At 33.2% G+C, this 14793-nt stretch overlaps 1 protein-coding gene across 1 annotated transcript in view; it reads left to right on the forward strand.

The window, feature by feature from the left end:
• Positions 1-420: 420 nt before the first annotated feature.
• The window catches only part of Dyrk2 (Dual-specificity tyrosine phosphorylation-regulated kinase 2), a 60633-nt gene continuing 46260 nt past the window's right edge, over positions 421-14793 (forward strand). The window contains exon 1 of the mRNA XM_068294171.1: positions 421-1003. The gene's annotated coding sequence lies outside the window, so the exon portion shown is untranslated. The remainder of the gene's footprint in view (positions 1004-14793) is intronic.

Here is a 14793-nt window from a genome sequence, read left to right on the forward strand (position 1 = left end):
AAGTCAAGTTGAAATTTGTGTGAACTGTTGAATGGTTTTAATAAAAAAAATGGCTAAATGGGCATCTCTGCGGATTGTATTTACATTTGTTTTTACTCACTCCTCTTCCCCACACACACTCTTCTCACAGCATGTTATTGTTTCGCTTACTCTCTCTCTCTCTCTTTTGCTTTGTGCGCTTGCGTTTCTGTTTCTGGTTTTGTTGTATTTTGTTCATGCAGCTGCTTGTTATTTCTCGTTATTAGCAGAGCGACAACAGTCGATTTAACATTTCAGTTCGCGCCTTGTGGTTGTTGTTGCATTTGAGAGAAGAGAGAGAGAGACAGAGGGTTAACAGAGGACCGTCGCTCGACCGACCGAAGTTCGGTTGGCTTTGTGTGTTTCGGTTTTTTTTTTTTTTTATTGTTGATTTTGATTTCAAATTGGAAGGTTGTGCGGGCGGAGTTCAAAAGATTTTTTCGCGCTGAGCGGTTGTGCGAGCGGACGACCGAGAAGTCTCGTTCCCTCTACGGGTTTTCCTTTCAACTATATTGTCCCAAAACACTTCACGCACACACACACATCGAATCAAAAGGTTTTTGTTGATATTTTTTCGAAAGAAAAGTCATCAAAGAAAAAATATAAAATACGTATCAAAAGCCAAAACGCGGTATACACCGAAAATTCAAAACGAAAACAAAAAAAAAAAAAATTGAAAGTGAAAATTTGTCGTTTAACGGTTAAACAAATACAACAAGCGACGCGCAAAGAAATTTTTTGAATGAAACGCTGAAAATAAAGGAAATACAAATAATTCAAATCAGCAACAAAAGGCAAAAAGAGAGAAATTTATAATAATTAGTATTACAATTTTGGAGTTTACTAAAGTGTTTAACAGTAAAAATTTACGTGATTTGGTGTGCAATAAAATTTTAATATTGAGAAAACCAATCAGACGAAAAAGAAGAAGCAGAAAGCATCAGACATACGAGAAGAAGAAGGAAATCCCGGTCCATCCAAATAGGTAAAAAAAACACACACACATACACACATGCAAAAAAAACGGTATACACACGTTATATTCAAAAGATTTTGCAGTGTCTCTTCTCCCACTCAAGCTTCCCCCACCCCTGCCCCCCCACTAACTCCATGCATTCATAAATGAAGGCAACAACAACAGCAAAAGCAACAGCAACAATTTTGTATGTGAGAGATTTTCTATGTACAGACTCCAAAAATGAAGTTTTTTTTTATGGTTTTTAGTTGTCACTCCATGCGAGAGAGCAAATGTTAAACAGAGATGGGAGATAAACAGAGAGAAAGAGAGAGAGTTTTTAACAGTGAGGAGAGCAGCAGAGAGTTGTGCAGCTTCCTTTCAAAGTGTTTGTTTGTGTGTGCGTGTGTGAGCACGACTTGCAGGACTTCCTCAGAAACATGTCCTTTGCCACTCAAATTGTGAGTGTGCGTTACAGGGACGAATTTGAGTGCGGAAATATTGATAACAAAAAAATTTCATATTGAAGTTCCTTTTTGGCCTTACAACATCGAAATATGTGAATGGAAATGGAGTTTAATATTCGAAAATCTAAAAGAACTTTTTACGAGTGTTTGTTTACGAGTTTTCGTTGTCAATTCAACAAAATCAAATTTCAAAGGAGTAAATATTGCAAATATTTCAGTTCTTTGTGGAGTTTTTTCTATTTTTCTTTAAGTGGAGAGTTGTTTAAGTCGAAAATATAAAATATTATTAAAGTAAATAATAAAAATAGTCAGAAAAAATGTTCCCTGTTATTGCTATTAAGAAAGGGTAATTCTTTTTTTTATCAAAAATTATTAGGGACTCCCAAAAAACAATTATTTAAATTTTTTCAATTAAAAGAAATTAATATATTTTTTAATTTTATAATAAAAACTACAAATAATATTCAGAAAATAAATTTTATTCGTTTTTTTAATTTTAATAAAAATCGCAAATTATTATTATTTTTTTTTTTTTATTAAGGAGTTATTTTATTGTTGTTATTTCTGGTTTTTATAATAATACAAATTTTCGTAATTGCTAAAGTCTTAATTAAAAACTTTGCATTACTCTATGGCAGCATTTTTTGTGGAACGAAATTAATTTCAAAGAACTTTTCATTCAGCAAAAAAAAAAAGTTCGTTAAAAATTTCCCAAGAAAAAGTGTTTCGATTCATATTTTTTATAAACTATTGAAAAAGTAAACAAACTGTTAATATTTCTTTAGAATAAATGGTTTAATTCATGCTTTTGCTTAGATAAATAATTAAACAAGTGTTGGTTTTTTTTGGGTACATAATGATTTTAGTCGGAAGTTTTGGACTCATATTTCCTTACGATTTGTGTGAACATCTGTTTTTTGTTTTTGTTCCTTTTTGAAATTGTATACTCTTTTTTTTGTGGCTTGTAATGCTGCTTATCAACAATCTCAGCTGATTTTTTGTTGTTGTTTTTTGCTTTTATAATAATCACAATTAATTGTATGGCAATTTGTTGCTACTGGGGTACAATGACACTTTAAACAAATACATGTATTATATATTCGGACTATAAAACATTGTATATACAAAATAATTACGTGTATTATATCACAAAATTTGTTTTATTTCGTTGGTTCGCTTTTGTTTTTGCTGTTGTTTTTACAAATTGTTTAGCATTTTGTTTATAAACAAACATAAAAAAGCCGGCAGTTGAGAATATTCATTAATAATTTTTTGTTTTCAACAAGGCATGGGGTGGGAGAGAGATAGAAGGAGAGACGGAGAGAGAGGGACACTGGCAAACTGATAAGATTAAAGTTAATTTTACGTGTTGCTCTATGGACCATCAAAATTTTGATTTAATTTTTGTGGTCTTTGATCTGTAAGCATTAAGAATCTTTGAAGCAAAGACCTAAAAATCGATTTTCCTTGAATTTTTGGCATTTGCTTAATGTTTTTGTATACCTCGTAAACATAATCGAAACAGGTTCTAATAGGCATTTACAATATTTTTTAGAAATTATTATCAAATGGAATATCCCATTGAAAGTTCATCCTTATCAACATATATCCTACGTACTTCTCTATTTTAATACTTTAATAAGAATGTAATATTCGAAAAAGAGAATCTTTCGGTCGAACTAAGTTTTCTTTTTTATTCCAATTCTAATATCGTGTGCTTTTTATAATCTTTCTCTTTCTTAACTTTTTGTTGCTTCTATCCAAAGTCAACATATTTAAAAACAATCAAAGCAAACGAAAGAGAGAAAAAGCACCAAAAAACAAGCGGGTGAAACTTTTTTTGGCTTGATCAAAACAAAGCAAAAAACTCAAAAAATCAAAGACGAAACAAGTCTAATTTATAATCGTTTCCATAGAGCTAATGAGTTTGCTTAGTTTTTTTTCTCTCGACTCTGGGAAATTGACTAAATAAAGATTGACAGGGAAAAAAAATAAAAACTCATGTCATTCTAGTGCAGTGAAATTTAGCGAGCGTCAAAACTCGTGTATCTGATAGAAATGTATATATCTCTGGCTTATACCCTTAGGGTAACCTAATCAACGTTTGGTTTGTCTTAAAAATATTTCTTCTGTGTTTTTGTGTGTTATTAATCTTTTGCCAGATGCTTACAATTTGCAACACGTTTTTGTGTTTGCTTTAAACTATTGTTAACTTTCCATTTCATTTGAAAAATCGTGGAGTTCTTCCACACAAAGAGTTTCAAAACTGGACGCCCTGGGCCAAATGCTGGTAGATTAAACAAGGTCAAAACTAACTGAACAAATTTTGATTGACGAACAGAAAAGTTAAATTGGTTTTTTTTTTTTAAGAGATATTGCACTATTAACTTAATAAGAATAAAATTCAATTTGTTTACTTTTTTTTTTTGGTAATTGTTATTAAAAGTTTTCTTAGAATGTTCTTATTTTGTAATGAAAAAGAAGCGAGTGCCTGACACATTTAGAAAACTCGTGCAAATAAAATTTGTATGGAATTCCTTTTGATGAAACTCAAGTTTCATTAAATATTTATAAATATTTACATTTAAATTCCAACGAAAAACAAAACGGCTCGTTTTTAGTGCAACGAAGTTTTGATGCCCTATAGAGACTTCTATCAGCAAGTCATTCACAATTTTATAATACCTCTTGCAAGGGTATAAAAACAAGGAGGACTACAAAAGTCTGAGTGCTACGGAACTCCTCATCATTTTATGCAAATTTTCATGTGATGTCAGGTAGATGAAATTCTGAAAAACCATTCCACATACTTATGGTGACACAATTATATGACGTAGGGGAAGATGCCCTCAGGTGTATGTGTGTTGGTTTGAGAGTATTTTTTATGACTTTTTCCATTTGCATATGAGTCAGTCGCCCTCCCTCTCTCACTCTTTGTTCCTCTAGGCTGCTGCTTTTAACCCATATTTTGGAACCCCCTTAAAAAAAAAAAACTCGAACTCGAACTCTAACGGTCCTAAAATTGTTATTATACATAAGTATTTATTTCTTTTTGTAGTTTTCTTATGTTTTTTTTTTTTTTGGTTTGTGAAGTGCGCAAAAGTTGCTGGCCTCGACTTAAGGAGAAGTGGAGTAAGTTTTCTGGCTAAAACAAAATAAATAGTCAACGAAAGTGCCGTTAGGTGACCCCCCTCATAGCCCAGCCAATGGGCAAGCCTCGAGGGGATCTTGAACAAAAAACACAAAAAAAAAAAAAAAACTATAAAAAGCAACAAATAAAATTTGCATGAAATGTGGTCATAAAAAAAAACACCAAAAACAAAGTGCCAAAAATGAAAGAGAAGAAAAACTTGTTAGAAAATCAAGCAAAAGAAAATTAAAATTTCATATTTTCAGACCTACCCAAAGAATTTAAGTTCAATGGACTAGTACTTACCAAAAACTTGATTAGAATGTTTAGGAGAGGAGTCCACTTGAAGTTCAAGTGCTTGATTCTGTTTTAACATTTTTCGACACTCAACATTATCATAATTACCATGACTAACCGCGCCCCCTTTTTTTTTTTTTTTTTTACTCTACTGTATTATCAGCTCAATTAAACAACTGTGGGCCAAAGTTCTGTTAATAAAAGTTTCAAAAACACTTTTATTGGCGGTAATAATATTGATAGACAAGAATGACAAGAAGAACGACATTGATTAAAGGTGGCAACGACTTTGTTTTACCCTATGTATATATATAGGATCGTACTAATGATTTATTGCCTAGTTTTTGTGTAATTAAGAAAAAGAATATTTAAACTACAGCTAAAAGTAGCTGTTTTCGGCTGATTTAGCCGATTTATCCGTCGTTTTACACTTGCCAACACTGAAATCTCTAATTAGTGAAATTTGTATTACTTTAAGGAATATTGAATTAGGTTTAGGTTTCGAGATCATTAAAAGGAAGAGCAAATTGCTTATGGATATGGAAATATTAACCTAGATGTAAAATATCCCTTATTTTTCCTATTCTTCTGAGACTAGGTTACAAACTTAAACTTCTAACTTAGAGGCTGGGAATCTCCTGTGCTGATATACTCGTGATATACTCGTTTGTTGAACCTTTTTTCTGGATTACAGGGCATAAAAACTACAAATTGGTTGCCAAAGTGGCAGAATCTTATCAACAGAAAGCCAATCATAATAAACTGAATTACTGATTAGTGATTACTGATTTAATACGTCACCGATGCGAAATTTTTGAAGAGGTTCCTCTGAATTTTTTGATGACAAACTTTATGATTCTCATGAAATGGCGAATGAATCTCTAACGAAAAAACCCAACGAGTAGATTGAGAGAGAGATAGAAAGAGAGAGAGAGATGTAGAGACAGGTGCTTAGGAGCTCAGCTGATTGATACGCAAATTGCTTTACAAAAGATACAGACAAACAAAATCATAATAATCAGTTGTCAAGCGTTTAATTTATGATCTGCGAATGCCATGTTAATTTTAGCATTAACTTTGTATATAGAAATATATACGTATATGTTTGTATGTATATTGTGGCATCAAGTGCGTCACAATCGTCCGATAATTTCATAGTATAAACTATAGTAAACAAACGATCAGCAAGTGTTGGCCTGATTGCAAATATTGTATTTGCCGCATTTCTAAGGCTTCTCTCGATCACGTCCAAAACTAATTGTGAAACCGCTCAGCTTATTTATTTATTTAGCTAAAATGCGGGAAATATATAATTCAACCAAGTTTTTCTTTTATCGTCGACAGATAACATAGAAATTAGTCAATAAGTGCTTCACTTAATTAGTCAGAACATGATAAAAACTTCTTTTGGGTGGAAAAAAATATACTTAAACTTCAAACTGGAAATGCTAATTAAACAAAATGTCATTAACATAAACATTTTGTTAAACATATATTCTAATCTAAAATCTAAAAGAAGATAAATGCTTAACGAATAACAAAAATTAATCTGATAAATTGCAATTAAAGTAGTCACAACACTGAAATTTAGTTAAATATTCAATAATCCCACAATCAAATTGTTTTTCATAAAAAAATATCAAAGAAGTTAAATTCGGCTATGCCGAAGTTTATATACCCTTGCAGTCCTTGACAATAATAATTTCACATGTTCAAAATTTCTTTTCTGCAACTCAATTCATTAATATACAAACAAAACAATTTTACTCTTCATACTATGTACAATTTGTTCTTCTTCTTCCCTCATTCCCTAAGCAAAGCAACGCACGCATACACATACAGTTTATGTAGCGTTGCGTCTGTGTGTGTATGCATGTGCTCTGTTAACAGATGGTGACGTAGTAGGCAGCAAGCAGAGCTGCCGGCAGCGATTGAACCGATTTATATAGACTGTAACTTGTGTTCTATTTATCCGATCAGGGTCAAATTTTGGGATCTGAGATTTTATATCAAATTCTATTATATTGGTAAATTTCATGGGGATACTCCAATTTTTGCAAAAATTTTTGTTCCAGAGCTATATGATATAGTAGTCCGATCCCAAAGATTTTCATACTTTATCTCACCCGGGTAAAAAAAAAGCTCCCAAAAAAAATTTCATCCCGATAGCTCTTAAGATGGCTGAGTAAAACGCGTACGCACCGACGGACAGACGGACAGACGGACAGACGGACATGGCTATATCGACTTAGCTTCTCATGCTGATCAAGAATATATATACTTTATGGGGTCGGAAACGTCTCCTTCTGTGCGTTACAAACATCTGACCAATTTTATAATACCCTCTGCAAGGGTATAATAATGTGTTTATTAAACTAATTTTCTTTTTATTTTCTTTTTGCAGTTTCGGTGAGTGAAGAACAAGTAGTTTAATTATGAAATTAAGCCTGGGTAAGCTCTACTAAGAGTAAACTTGTTATTACTTATTTCTAGGGAAAATTATTTTTATTAAAAACTAAAGTCGTTAAATGAAAATTCACATAACTCACAATCTTGAAATAAAAAAGTCCCCAATTCTTCTTAGTTGTATGCAATGGAATTCGGTTTGTCTGATTAAGCTTGTTTGGTGGCAATATTTAGATATGAATGACTAACTTATGAATGATTAAAACACAATACAATGGAATTTTACTTAAAATTTAGTGCGGAATCTCTAGCAAAACGTTAAACGGAAACAAGTTAAATTATGTAACCATCACAGGATCAATTGAATCCCCCTGCAGTAGTAAAATATTCCAAAAAAGCGATCAAGTCTCAATTTGTCCTTTTTGATGACAAATTTCAAAAAATTGGAATCGAAAGAGAATGTTAAGGAAAACAAAATGAAGTTTAAAGTTCAGAGTTCCTTTATTTGCAGAACATCTTGCCTACAATGTTTACAATGGAGCTTTTTACAACTTCTTTAGATACTCTCTAAGAAATGAGGAACCATAACTGAAGATAGCTCTAGAAATTTTTGAGTGTTGGTAATAGGAGGAAAGGAAAAAAGTTATTTTTTTCTAAAATCTAAGTAGTTGTCAATCTGCTATATTTCATTACAAGATTGTAATCCCTTAAAACATTGAAACACTTGAAAATGTCTAAAGCTGACAAAAAATCATAGAAAATTTTGGCTTCTTCATCTTCATCAATCAATTCAGATTTGTGACCTTGTCAACTTCTATGTCTATGTTGTTGTATTGTATGTTTTATCTATCTTCATATTTTTAACCTTCCGAAATTCAAAGCGCCTACGTCAGTTTCCATGTCATTCGTCTGGTATATACTTGGTAAATAGGCCTAGCTTGACAACTTCAATTGAAATTGATCATAGAAAGAAGAACAATGTTACACACACACAGAGACAGACACACTAAAAATATTTTAAATTAAAAATTATACAAAATTATTTAATTAACACAAAATGACAAAACAGCTTTGAATATATTTCTCTGTCTCTCTTTATTTTATTGGATTTTTCCCAAGCTTGAGGTTTTTCTTTGACTACCCACACACAAAAAGAGACTGAGACAAAAAATCAAAAGACAAATTGTCATGATATGATATCTGATTTTTCGATTATTGTTTTTGACGATCATGGTGGTGGAAGACCTTCAGCAGCTGCTGCTTTTCACAGACATAGTTGGTTTTTGGTTGTCGTCTGTCATCTGTTTGTGGGTGGATCGAACTAATTGTTTAAAAGATTTGCGTGTTTGAGGTCATTCGGCAAAAAATAACACATGAAATGTGCGTTTAATTGTCGCCCAAGACCTTTGTAATTGAGACCATTCACCATGCAAAAAAAAAAGACACTCAATACTCTAGTCCAAGTTTAGCGGCAAAAATGAAATGTTTTCCTTTTGTCATACAAATTATTTGGGTCTTGGTCGCATTTGTTCGTCATCGTCATCTTGAGATACACGCATGAGGGCGTTAAAGTGACTGTCTCTCTCTCTCTTTCTATTTCTATCTTCAATTTATAATTATCGTTCTTTAGATATATATGTTCATATATATTCATATTCACAAGTGGGTCAAGTCTAAAATGGCAAGGCAACAAAACTTTTGTTAATAGAAAACTCAACAAAAAGTGAAATCGCGCAAAAATGTTACTTTAAAAGCTAGTAATTAAATTTTAATCATCCAACATTTGTTTCTCTACTCTATCTCACTTGCCTTCTCCTCTATTTTCCCCTCTAATTATCACTTACACTTTTGTCATAAGATTCTTAGCCACTCACTGTGTATATGTAATTAAGTGTTTTGCATTTTCTCTCATATAATTATTTAACTAACACCTTACAACTGACAAAGTGTTTGACATTGAAAGTCTAGACATAAACCAGAAAGTTGGGAGGAGATGAATCTTTGATTAGGCCAAATTAACTTCTAACTTTATTTGTTAAAAGAAAATGTAATTATAGTCAAAGTTTTTGGACTAAGGTTTGTGGCATGCTCTAAAAACACTTTCCACCCACTTGTAGGTACTCTCCTCCCCCTTCTTCTGGGTTGTTTTTTGTGCTACTGTCCGCCCACTTTTTACATCATTTATTATGTGGGCAATCTTAATAATAATAATGACTACAATTCGACTTGAAATTACTTTTTACTTAACCAGCTCAGACATTGCATGTTACCTTATGTGGCACGCTTCGTTGGATCCATCTACCATCTACTCCACCCCGCCCCCAACCACACTAAAAACTCTTTACCAAATCCTTACTACCGTATCACAACCATTCACTTTAGACTAGTAGGATGAAGTTGATTGAATGCATAATGCTTACAGAAAATTCACAGTAAAATTTCTTATAAATTTTCTCTACCAAGTGTAGTCGATGTGCTATATACATATACTTTACATTGGTATTAAACTATATGTACCTATTCATATTATGTATCTTGTCTTGTTGTTGTTGTTTTGTTTTTTTTGTCCAAGAACTTGTCTTGGCCATAAAGAGAAACCGGCAGATATGTGCACCAAATGTGCAATGCCAAGTAAGTTTTTCGTTTCGTTTTCCTCTTTCATTTTTTTTTATCTCGCTCTCTCGAAAAGTTCAACCTGTTTGAAATCTTTTTATGGTAGCTTGTTGAATGAGGAATACAAAAGAAGCATGTGGACCTTGAGTAAGCTGAACGAGTACAAGAATTTTGAATTAGACGACTTACATACATACGTACATATAGAAATAGTTGAAGACCAAATTTATTAATTTGTCTATAACAACTTTTAGTTGGTCCTCTAACACTTTAAAGTGTCTGCAGGGTGTTAATTTAAATAAATCATGTTTTGAGCATAAGGAAGTCTTTTTTTAGTCTTCTTTGAATCAATTATAAAAATAATTATCTGTAAAGAGACTCTTCCAAGTTATTTCTGCTAAAACAATGTTCGAAATGCTGTGTTTGTTTTTAATTTTGTTCTCCCATTTAGTAATTGGTCAATATATAAAGTAGAAAATGAGAACATTAAAAGTTTAGTCCTAAAGTCTTAAGGGTAAAATGAACTTCTGCTTAAATTTTGCAAGCTTGGCTAAAATACTCAACAGATTTCCATATACAGGAGGCTAAAAATATATTCAGATATATGTATATACACTGTAGATCTATTAAATCATCATTAGGCGTAGCCCCCACACTTTTTTTTGTGCCATTTGACATTTTTTTTTGCTGTCTCTAGGTTTTTTTTTTTTTTTTTTCTTCTTTTTTACATATTTTCTAGGCACTTGCTGTTGCTGTAGCTGCTTTTGAGTAAATTGGTATTAGCCACAAAGTGCAGTGTCAGGCCCAAGTTCGTTTGCTTGTACGTACGTTACATAACCAAGGAAAGATTTCCAGGGGGCGAGGAGGGGCGGTAACTTGCACTAGCTGCCCACCAACAATTGCAAAGCAGAGACGCCTAATTAGGTTTGTTTCAATCGACAGACAGGCCCAAAAAAAAAAAAAAAAAAAACTCTGAAAATTGAATTGAAAATGTAGCCTCAAGACATTTTTCTATGGCTTAAAGATTTGTGGGTGTAATCGATGTAAAAGATTGGAAATTTTTGATTGAGCATTTGATGCGTGTAGATGCATTTTTTGGGGTAATCTCTTGATGACTCAGCGAGACTTCATTGAGGTTTACCAAAAGTGAAATTGGTTAAAATTAAGTTTAATTGAAATTGACAGAGAGAAGGAGAGAAAACTGCATACGAAGAAATGATATTAATTAAATCATCAGACATTTATCAAAAAAAGAAAAAAAAGGGAAAAATGGGGGCCATCTGACATAAATTTCACAAGAATAAGCCGTTAGTTAGCATCCTCTTCTGCCGCCCTCTTTCTGCGGGTCTCTTCCCCACAGACTGACCACAAGAGGCAATCAAGTTATTTCATCACCCACAAGAACCGCTGCTTCTTGGTTAACCCCTTGCTACTACACAGCGTCTTGGCTGTCGTTGAAATCTGACTAACTTGGCAGAGATCATTTACCGTTTTAACAAAACAAGAAAGCAAAAAAAAAAAAAACTCATGATATTTATGCACTTTAAAATGATTCTTCAACCGCAAAAAAAGCCACAACAACAACCACACCAAGAAGAGGAGAAGAAGCACAGAAGCTTGAGGAGAATTTCATCATTTTTTCGTTTTAGGTCAAACCGCACCCGCTCCTGGTTTGTAGCTTATAGTCTCCCGTACCTCTCCGCCCCATCTCACCCGTATGATACTTATTTTTTTGTCTGCATCCTGCGTTAAGCATATTAAATTTCTGGACTTTTTGACCATCGAAAAAAAAAAAAACTGACAACAGAAAACCAAAAAAAATGAGAGAGAAAAAAAAAACAGCTGTGGGTAACCGTAACCGGTTTACTTATGGACTACGACGGCAGCTGTAAACAATCAAAGTGGAGTGGCCAAAAGGCACTCAGCCATGAAAAATGAATGATGATAATGATGGGGAGACTTGCTTCAGTCATTGACCAACAAAAAAAAAAAAAACCAGAAGAAACACACAGAGAAAAAACCAAACACTTGGAGCTATTCCTTCTGGCTCCTTTACCTGTAAGAAGAGGAAAAACTTGATTTTGTCGTCTCTACCCCAAAGTGCAAGTCTCGCCAGTCTCGTCTGCTGCCCTTTTCAGCCCGACTTCGACTCCGGCTTAACTCAACTGAACTGAACTCAACTTGGCTCAAATCAACTTGGCGCTCACAACTGGGAGGCTTGTTTGCTTTATGGCCACTCAAGTTTTTTTTTTCGCTATTTTGTTTGTAGTCTATAATACTTACTATACTTGTTGTCTTGTTGTATCTTGTACTGGGCATCTGCGTATCTGTGTGTGTGTGTGTGTGTGTGTTGGAGGTAAAACAAAAATTAAAACCGGTTGCCAGGTTCATAGGCGACGCCTTTGTTCGAAAGTCGCGTCTTTCAGTTAAAGCTTTATATTCTGTTTTGTCTCTCCCTCCTTAACACCCCCCACCAACATGATCTATCTGTCTCTCCATTTCCCTTTGCCTGTTCTATGCTGCACTTTGTATGCGTCTAGCTAAATATTCTAGTTTTCAGTTTGCAGCTCATCATTTTCCTGTTGTGGCTTAGAACCTAAAAAGGAAAATACTTTGCGTTTTTACAATTGCATGGCAATAAAAAATGTTTATTGAATTGACATTGAATTTGTTGTATTTACAAGCTCTAAATCTTGGAACATAAAAATCTAAAATTTTGAATTTTTCGAAGACGTTTCTAAATCTGTAAACTTATTGGGAAACAATGTTATTTTTATTTTCATGAAACCAAATAATAAATAATTGAAATAAATTAAACTAGGTTTCCTTTCATGTAGGGTAAGAGCTTTTTTAATCATTTCAAATCGACTATATTTAGTTATTACTAAAGAACTGACGATTTCAAAAGTAAGTGGCTAAAAAGACTCAAGTTCATTTCGGCTTTACCTAAATCCTGCGATCTCAAATATCTAGGTATATTGGGATCGAAATACATTCACTTTTTAGTGTATTAAAGTTTTAACTAAAAACTGTATAACTCGTAACTTTACTAGTCATTAAAAAGCTTATTAATTGCCATAAACAAATTGTTTAATATTTCTTTAAATAGTCAAACATTGTGATCTTGTGTATATCTGTAAACCCAAACAATTTTTTGTCAAAACAAAATAATCTTTCCGAATTTAAACATTCTTCTGATATTGCCGACTCTAGATTAATGCTCATCAATATATATTTTGGACTACGACGCATTACCATTTTACAGCAATTGGACATTAATGAAAAGTATAAAATTATATATTTTAATAAGTAACCAAAAAATACCAATCAACATGCGAGACGAAAGCTTTAGTAGTTGGTGATCACATTAGGACAGAACTACAACTTTACATTAAGGCCCTTTTCTTTTTGGGGCAAAATATCATTTCAATAAATGTTATGATGTTATGTTATCGATATGCATACAGTGTGATAGGTAGGAGATTGACATTAAGGGAATATCAAAGGTAAATTTGGCCTCCTAATCTCCGTCTTTCGGGTTATCGAATAGCTATTGAAAACTTATTATTTATAATAATCAAATATTGCTGTCACCGCAGTAACTTTTACTTCCAAGTAAGTGCCATACATCTCAATACAGGAAAAAGTGTATTGTAATTTTTGCTCACAAATATAATTATCATAGTAATAGACATTTTATGTCTCCTAATTGCTGACTAATCTACATATCTCACCATATTTTATGCTATTATAAAGTCGATCGGGCATAACCAACACAATCTGTGGCTTTTTTTGTTTGTTTCGTTTTCATCCACAAATCCTATCATAATTTTGTATTAACATTTTACTTAGCGTCGCACGTGTTTGAAATTGAAAGAAACCATATAGATTCAGATAAGTTAGCCAGAAACTTGTCGCCACTCCTCCTGCCCCCTGCCATCCCCCGTCTCATTCTCTTACCATTTCATGTTAACTTTTCCAACAATTCCCCTCGAAATCATGTCCATTTACCGTAATGACTATTTTACAAGAGAGTAAGAGATCATAAGCTGACTTTTTTTTTCCTTACGGATGATTGAACTACTGTGTTTGCCAGTTTAAAATCAAGGTGTGTATGTGTGTGTGTGTGGTGTGGTGTGGTGTGTGTGTGTCGATTGCTGGTAACTGTTTTTCGACTATTTTACGTTAATTTACGCCAACTTGCTGACTAGCCTTTGTAGCTTTTTGTTGCTTTCGGTTTCATTATGAGAGTTTTTGGAAAATCGAAAAGGAAAAACAAAAAACAGATTTAAAAAAATCATGCAACGGCGTTGGCTTGGTTTTCGGTGCCTTTTGTATCACTGACAGTTGCACACTGTGTGTCTGTCGGAGGATTGCAACACTCTGTGGGGGTTTTTTGTATCTTACAGATACTTTGCGGTTAATCATAGTTTCATGGTAAGTATTAGCAGCTGCACTGCAAAATTCACACCACACAAATCGACAGCAAGGAAAGAAGAGTTTTGCACACATTTTGTGTCCACATTGCGTATACTTAATTTGTTTCATTTGCCTCGTGTCTGTTTGAGGAATGATTAAATTTTTGCTTGCGGTTTTCCATTTCACACTTCTTTCGGGGTCTTTCATTTTCGGCTTTTGGCCTTTTTGCTTGGTTTGTCTGTTCGCCGCTTCGTTGAATTTTATGCGATTTTCCCTAATTGGATTTTCCCACCAGCAGTTTTCAATGTTTGTGTTTTGACTTGTTCTGTTTCTGTTCTTCTTCGGATTGTCAGATTTTTTCTTTTGTATTTTGAGTCTTTCAATAGGATGGCTTGATGAATGTTTTTTTTGGCACGTGTGAGAAAGTTAAATCATACGAACTGCTCTACTTTATATCTATGTGTGTGTAGGTACCATATACCACTTAT

The sequence above is a fragment of the Drosophila tropicalis genome, unplaced genomic scaffold (assembly GCF_018151085.1).
Source record: "Drosophila tropicalis isolate 14030-0801.00 unplaced genomic scaffold, ASM1815108v1 contig_845, whole genome shotgun sequence".
Taxonomy (NCBI): domain Eukaryota; kingdom Metazoa; phylum Arthropoda; class Insecta; order Diptera; family Drosophilidae; genus Drosophila; species Drosophila tropicalis.